This window comes from Leopardus geoffroyi, chromosome A3, assembly GCF_018350155.1.
Source record: "Leopardus geoffroyi isolate Oge1 chromosome A3, O.geoffroyi_Oge1_pat1.0, whole genome shotgun sequence".
Taxonomy (NCBI): domain Eukaryota; kingdom Metazoa; phylum Chordata; class Mammalia; order Carnivora; family Felidae; genus Leopardus; species Leopardus geoffroyi.
Window position 1 is genome coordinate 21,349,087 of NC_059336.1, and position 8,691 is coordinate 21,357,777.

The window sequence follows — 8,691 nt, forward strand, 5'->3', positions numbered from 1 at the left end:
GAGCCGAAGTTGGACGCTTAACCGACTGAGCCACCCAGGTGCCCCTAAATGTTTATTTATTTATTTTGAGAGAGAGAAAGAGGAAGCAGGGGAGGGGCAGAGAGAGAGGGAGAGACAGAATCCCAAGCAGGCTCCGCACTGTCAGCAGGGAATCTGACTTGGGGCTCAAACTCATGAGCCGTGAGATCATGACCCGAGTCGAAACCAACAGTCGGACCCTCAACTGACTGAGCCACCCAGATGCTCCATAAGTATCTAAATTTTATACATTTTGTAAATCAAACCTGAAAACCTATTCAGAATTTCTTCATTTTTTAAAACAGTCCGGGCACCTCCAAATGGAAAAGGTCCACACTTGTTAAAAGGCTCCGAGCTGTTTTAGGTTATTCACAGTTATGAGTATTTCTCTTGGGGGTGATGAACATGTTCTGGAATTAGACAATGGTGATGTGTGTACTAAATACTAAAAAAAAAAACAAACCACTGAATTATACACTTTAAAGGAGCAAATTTTATAGTGTGTGAATTACATCTCAATAAAGCTGTTATAAAACAATGTGCCTAGAGCCCCTCCCACAATGGGCACGTCCTGACATGTGCAGCCTCACGCCGTCCTTGCTCCTTAAACCTCGTGACCCTAGTTTGGGTCAGTATTGCGCAGTAGAGATGTAACATGAGTCACAGGTGTAATTTAAAATTTTCTGGATTTCTACCAGGAGTCAAACCCGGATCCACAGCCTCCAGCCCCCCATGAGTTTAGCAGTGTCCCAGAGAGAAAGAGGGGGCGCACGCTCAGCCAAGCTCCCCAGAAGGGACTGAGGCTCTCCCCATCACCACAACTGAATCCCTTGAGTGCTGTTGGACTCCAAAGCTCTCCGATGTCTTTAAAAACATGCTTCTTATATTTTATCTACTTTTTCCAATTGTTCTCAGCAGGAGATTTGTTTTATTGCTGTCTTTATTATTTTAAGTTTATTTATTTATTTTGAGAGAGACAGAGACAGCGCTAGTGGGGGAGAGGTAGAAAGAGAGGGACACAGAGAATCCCAAGCAGGATTCACGCCGTGAGGGTGAAGCCCGAGGGGAGGCTCGAACTCACGAAATGATGAGATCATGACCCGAACCGAAACCAAGAGTGGGTCGCTCAACTGACTGAGCCTCCAGGTGCCCCTGACGTCTTTATTTTTTAAAGATCTTTTCTGTTTGGAAAACAGACCGAGGCAGGACAGGACTGGGAAGCAGGGTGGCCAGGTAGGAGACTGAGGCAGTGATCTAGGTGAGGCATGTTGGTGGCTGAGACTGGGGCGGTAGAGATAGAGAATGAGAGAGATCTTTCCATGCCAACGTGAAAGGTAAGGATGTCCTTCCAGGTGAATGAAGTCAGGAGCAGAGATGTAGGTAAAACATGATATCATTTTTTGTTAAAGATTATATACTCAGAATGGGGTAGTAATCTTTTTATTTCGATGTGCTTTTCTCTTTTGCCCTTCCCAGCCATAATCTTTTCTCCATTACACCTCAGATATCTGTGTGGCCAGGGGGAAATTCGAATCTGTTGCAGAGAGAAGGCCAAGAAAGACCACAGCCGTCAGTTTTTGCCATTCACACACTGGATTGGACAACGGGACAAACGCCTTGCAAATCGACTTCTCCAAATTCTTGTATCGATAAGCCAACTCGGAGAATCTGTCCCAGTAGAATTTTCAGGGATGTGGAGAGGCACTGAGGTCCACCATGAAGGCTTAGCTGGTGCAGGAAGACAGAAGATAAAATTAGGAGCCGCAGAGGAAAAGCCTGTCGTCTTCTTGAGCTTGGGAGGTTGAGGAAAGAGACGCACAGAGGAGCAGAGATGAAAGGCTAAGCTGGTGTCCCAGTTTCCCTGCTTGGGACTCAGGTTTGAAGCCGGGGGCGGGGGGGTGGCGGCGGGATGTTGGTGGCGGATTAGAGAGAACACAGAAGACAAGGAGGGGGTCATTGGCCCTGCTTGCAGTTCAGCAGTCTGCAGGAGGCGTCCCCCGGGATGTTCCTGAGGCGTTCCCGGCGCTAACCTGTAGCAGAGCCTGGACAACCGGACAGCTTCGTGTGGCTGGGCAGAGGGGGGTCTGAGTCTGCTTGGGCTGTTGTAATAATATACCATAGACTGGGTGGCTGAAACAGAGTTTCCTTTCTTTTCTTTTTAAAGTTTATTTATTTTGAGAGAGAGAGAGAGAGAGAGCGAGAGAGAAAGCACACATGAGAGACAGGGAGGGCTGGAGAGAGAGAATCCCAAGCAGGCTCCACGCTGTCAGTGCAAACCCCGACGCGGGGCTTGATCGCACAAACCGTGAGATCATGACCTGAGCCAGAGTCAAGAGTCAGAGGCTTAACGGACTGAGCCACTCAGGCGCCCCAACAGAATTTATTTCCTCGTGGTTGTGGAGACTGGGAAGTCATGGTCAAGGTGGTAGACAGTTTGGGGTCTGGCGGGGGATCTCTTCCTGGCTGGCAGATGGCTACCTTCTCACTATGTCCTCACATGGTAGACAGAGAGAGAGAGAGGGAAAGAGACCTTTCTGGGGTCTCTTTTTTTTTTTTTTTTATTAATGTTTATTTATTTTTGAGACAGAGAGAGACAGAGTGCAAGCGGGAGAGGGGCAGAGAGAGAGGGAGACACGAATCTGAAACAGGCTCCAGGCTCCGAGCTGTCAGCACAGAGCCCAACGCGGGGCTCGAACCCACGAACCGCGAGATCATGACCTGAGCCGAAGCCAGACGTTCAACCGACTGAGCCACCCAGGCGCCCCTGGGGTCTCTTCTTATAAGGACTCTAATCCTACTGGATCAGGGCTCCACCCTGATGACCTCCTTTTTACCTTCGTTACTTCCTTCCTCCAAATACAGTCACATTAGGGGTTAGGTTTCGGCATACGAATTTTGAAGGGACACAATTAAGTCCACAGCAGGGGGCCTTGGAATTTAGTTTCCCTGAGATACCCTGAGATCTTGAGGGGTCTGAGCAGACCCAACCATAGGAGGAGTTGGCTGCAGGGCTTGCCAGAAGGGACCAGATCTGCCCTCTGCATAAAATCCTGCCTGTGCCACGGTGAATTGTTGGCACTGGGCAAATGTTTATTGAAAGAATCCGTTGTAAGGTCTTTTTGCGTGCATGACGGTCTCCAGCTCTCCAGCCTTCAGGAGTCACTCTTTCCTCGAATAATCCACTGAATACCACCCCCCAGCTCTGCAGGAAATCCATTTGAGTCTTTAGAAAATGCTGGTATGTTTCACTAGGTTTGTCCTATAGCTGTGTGTTGGGTTTTTCTCTGAATGGCTCCAGTGCTCCGGGCTTCTCTGTGGTCACCCACGGCTTTTTCTTAACTTTTTCTGTGCTGTTCTTGGCCCAAGCCGTTTTGCTCCAAACATCCTTGTGATGCTAAAGCTGACACCAGGACAGCACAGACTCCAGACCCTGGCCTGGTCTTGTTTCCGCCCCAGAAGTGCATGGAGCCGTGGCCTCAGGTGGCCATCGCAGCGTTTTCTAGTTCACCCAGGCAGGTTTGTTCTCCACCATTCAGCTGGGAGAACGTGAGAGTTTTCTGGAGCTTGGTAACCTTCCGTCTTCCTCGTGATCCGTGGGGTCTCACCGCCCAGATGGAGTGCTTCGATCGACCCCAGGGGCTTCTGAGAAGGTGTTGCTTTAGAGGGGAGGACAGATGGGTGAAGACAGGAAGGAAGCGTCGGGGGTGGGAAGCGAGTAAAGATGGAAAGAAGAGAAGTCGTCGTAGCTGGACTCCACTCCAACGGGGACACGCAGCCCAGCTTGTTAAGACAGATATCTGGGCCCCACCCCCAGAGTTTTTGATTCGGTAGGTTTGGGGTGGGGAACCAAGAATTCTCACTTCTAACAAGGTCCCGGTCAGGGGACCACACTTTGAGGACCACCGACTTCATTCCAGACTAACTTGGAGACACCGCACCCCAGTCAGATAGAGTGCTTTGCTCTTTACAATGGATAGGTGGATCCGCTCCTTCCAAAACATCCTCGCAGCCAGGAGCCAAGTCCATTTGTTTGTTCGTACGGCAGCAAGATGTCCAACAAATCCCCAAAGAAGCTAATGAGCAACTTGGATCCAACTCTTTATTGTCTGTCAGAGGAAAGGCATCCATGCTTGGTAACTAATGAGCCCTCGGTAGCTCTGTGGCCAGAATAAAGCACCTTGTCAGCTGGCTGGTAAAGGCCTCACCCGACGGTGGTGGACCAGAAAGCCTAACCCTGTCCCACTTTCCTGAACAGCACCTACTTAACACCCCCATTAAATCGGAGGAGCGGTAGGTAGTTTCTACTTGCAGAATCCCGTGTATTTCTATCTTGGTGGCATGGAGGGCAGCAGAGGGTATGCGTGCCACATTGCACGAAGGCCTGGGGCATGATGGCCGCTACCCCCATTCACCCATTCCACTGGCGTTTAGTAGCCGCCTGAACCGTCCGGCCCTGAACTGGGTGGGAGCATGCTCCATGGGCATGGGGGGCAATGATGGAATGCGTCCAGGATCTGCTAACAGCACCTGCTGGGCCTGGGACGCAGCTCCAGGCTGGGCACATAGTAAGGCCTCAGGAAATGTCAGCCTTGATTATTGCGGGTGTGATTAAGAAGGTGCCCCAATCACGGTCTGGTGTAGAATTCTCTCGCTTGATGCAATACACAGTCCTTGTGGGAGGAAATTAGCATTCCTGATAAATGCTTAAGCAATTTTCTGATAAGCTTTAACACGATTAAAACCTCTTTGGGGAAATCAGCTACCCACACATCCAGCTGATTATTAGACATCCTTTGTCTTGTATCCAGTGTAATGGTGACGATCCAGCCACTCTCTTTTCCTGCAAAATGTCCTTAACAAAAGGGAACTGTGACGTGGCTGTGTGGCAAGATTGAAATAAAACTTCAACACGTGCCTATCACGAATTTAACCGAAAAAATGTAAAGCTGTCACAATGGAGACAGGACACAGGAATAGGAGCTGGCGTCTATTAAGCGCTCACTGCTTGCCAGACGTCACATGAAAGGGGCTGTAGGTATGGCTCGGCTCACTTTCTCTTCATAATGAGTTGGGTCATAATAGCTCTGCTTGACTTATAAGATGCTCAGAGAGGTGCAGTGACTTGTTCAAGATCACACAGCCAGTAAGTGGCAGGGTCGGTTTGGAATCCAGGCCCGAGTCCGTAGCCGGAGCGAGCAATACACTCTTCCGCCTCCGCCAAAGGAATGATGGCGGGAGATGGGAGAGTCGGAGAGTCTCGGAGGGAGGGCAGCTAGAGGATCCTAGGAGAGCAGAAGAGGTACAGCGTCCTCCCAGGGAGGGGGCATGGAAGGAACATAGGTGGCTCAGTGCAGAAGAGGAGGGAGGGGAGGGCTACTGGAGGCAGTGAGAAGGGCGGCCAGGGGCAGCGACGTGAGCAGAGACAGAGCCAGGGCCCAGGTGAGTTGGGCCGAGACTGTGGGGTCCAATGTGGCAGCCGCAGGAGCGGGCCCCGGTCCTTTCAATACCGAGGTGGACTGTAGTCGTCCCGTGTTGTGGGCCCTACCTGCTACTGGGAGGGTTTTGATGACTCTGAACCCCAGTTTTGTCACTTACTAGCTGGGGGGCCTTGGCACGCAGCTGTCCGAAGCGAAGGTTTCCTCGTCTGACAACTGAGGGGGAATGAGAGCATCTCTCCCATAGGATTGCTGTGAGGACAAACGAGATAAATCTCGAAAAGTACTTAGGACACGCCCGGCCCCTACCGAGGGCTTCATAAAAAGGTGGGGTGTTCTTGTTTTATTTATTTGTTTTTCCACTGTACGGTGTTCTACTTATTTTATTTAATTAATTTATTTTCAAAATGCGTATTTATTTATTTTGAGAGGTGGGGGGTGAGCGGCACAGAGAGGGAGAGAGAATCTCAAGCAGGCGCTGCACTGTCAGCACGGGGCCCAACGCAGCGCTCGATCTCACGAACTGCAAGGTCATGACCTGAGCCGAAATCACGAGTGGGACGCTTGACCGACTGAGCCACCCAGGCGCCCCTGATTCATTATTATTTTTTTTTCCAAAAGTATAGTTGACCCACAACGTCATATTAGTTGCAGGTGCACAACGTGGTGATTGTGCGAGCCTATATGGGGTGCAACTGCTCACCACAAGAGTAGCTACCATCTGTGAGGGGTTCCTGGTGTAATGACTGCGTAACTGAATGTATGCTGGCATTACGTCACTCTGTATTTTCTCAGGAGGGCTGTGAAAAAAAATTTAAACAGATTTCAGTACAATTTCAGACTGTTAGAAAAGTTGCAGCAACGGTGCAAAGAATTCTTGAATACCCTTCACTAAGACTACACGTGTGCATATATTTTCCTTCTGAACTGTCGGCAAACTGGATGCAGACCTGGTGACCCTTTACCCCTAACGACCTCTGTGTGTGTTCCCGAAAGGCAAGGATGTTCTCTTGCAAAGTCACAGTACAATGATCAAAATAGTGAAATTGACATTGATACAATATTGTCAGAAGAGCCGTTAGGATTTTGTCAATTGCCCATGACATCCTATACAGCAAAAGAAAAAAATCTTAGATCATATCTTGCAATTCAGTTGTCCTGTCTCTTTAGTCTGCTTGAGTTGGAAACAGTTCACTAGTTTTCTTTGTATTTCACGAGCTTGACATTTTTGAAGAGTACAGGTCACTCTCTTTATTTAGGTTTGTCTGATATGTCCTCCCAGTTAGTTTCAGGTTAGGTGTTTGGGGGCAGAAGTCCATCTCAGTTCATCACATCATTTTGAACACTTTTGTTCTCAACTTAACAGTGGGGTCCCCTTGTAGGAAGAGGAGGGGAGCACTGGACTGCCCGAAGGACTCAGTAAACATGCAGACACCCCCAGCACCCCGAGCGTGTGGGTCAGAAACCTGCCTGGTTAACCAGCATCCTGGGTGACCAGTTGTCTACGTTCCTTCAAGCCTACCTCTCCAAGACATTGCCAGCAGGTGGCGGTGTAGTCCGCACTTTGAACGCCGTTCTTGGGCTTCTGGAAAGATCTCACAGTACCAGGTTTCCTGCGAATTCAGGCTAACATCCATCCGAAGAGCTTGGTTCCTTAAGCTGCCTGCCTCCCGCTTTCCCTTTTTGTCCCTTCAGAGGGGCCTCTCTTGATGCGCAAGACCTCAAAGCAGCCAGAACTCACCTGGAGGCTCCTCAGCCAGAGATGACCCGCTCTTGGGGGGAGAGACCCCTCTTTCTGATAAGGTAACCAGGAACTCTTAAAAAATAGAAGGAATAATGCCTCCAACTAGCATTTACTGAGAGCTTACTCTGTGCTGGGCACGGTGACGAGCACGTGACTCATTCACTGTCTCCTGTACGCTCACAGCAAGCCCTGAGTAAGGACAGAGGAAATAACCTGCCCGAAGTCACGCAGGAAGCCGCTGTCACCGCCTCCAGTTTCCATGTCAGCTGGAACTTGTACTCGAGTCAGAGGAGCGGATGGAACAGTGTCCGCGCCGCAGGGACGTGCCCCAGAGCCCCGGGAGTGTTCTGAGAAAGGAGATGATACTCATCCCTGCCTGCGGGGCCAGTGTGACTGGGCCAGGAGCTGCCTTGGACAGACACTGTGTCAGCCCCCCTGTGAAAGGGGCTCAAAGGGTCAGGGAGGCAGAACAACACGGGTCACAGCACACGGAGGGCCGACGGGACTGCTGTGGCTCGCGGACTCTGAAAGGCTGGAAGGGCTGGGGGCTTTCAAAGGCTGGAGGGACATTGTGAGACATTTGGTCTGCGTGATACCCATAACAGTGCAAATCGTACTTGTTACATTTGTTTCTATTTACTTAATCTTTTTCTAATAGACTACACTGCGGGGATCCATAGTGCCTGGGAGCATGAGCCTGGATATGGGGTCAGGGGGGAGTTTTTACCTATGGGTGTGGTCAAGAGAAGTGTCCTAGAGAACAGAGAAGTCTGGAGTGGCACCGGGGTGGCCAACTTGGGCTCAGGTTATGACCTCGTGGTACCTGAGTTTTGAGGCCTACGTCAGGCTCTCTGCTGTCAGCACAGAGCCCGCTTCAGATCCTCTGTCCCCCTCTATCTCTGCCCCTCCCCTGCTCACGTGCATGCACTCTATCTCTCTCTCTCTCAAAAAATAAAAGAAAGGAAGAAAGGAAGAAAGGAAGGAAGAAAGAAAGAGTAATTGGAGCTCTGGGCAATATCCTTATCAATATATTGCTATCGAAGCAAACGCCGCCAATTGCTTACGTAAGACCTCATGTCTCCTCTTCCTGATTAGCAGGATCTTGGGTTGGCTGAAGCGGCTGCCTGTCCAGCTAAAGAGCCCTGAGCTAGTCTTGGCCAATGAGATGGGAGCCAGTAATGCTGGGTGGGTGCATTAATCTGACTTCGATCAGGAGAGAAAAACCACACGGTAATTGGAACAGGGAAAGTTTAATATAAAGAATGACAAACTATCACGGGGATTGCAGTCCTGAGGGAGGGGCTAGTGGGAAGTGAAGACAACACAGGATAAGGAGCAGCCGCTACTCTCAGAGCTGAGTTAGAGCTCCCACCTCCCCCATTTTCTCCCCCTAAAGGTGAGATCTAGACTTTGTTAGTAGGGCATGGTTGTGGGTCACCGGATGGTAGACAAGTCACGGTGGTCTGTGTTAGTGGGACTTGCCAGAAAATTGCC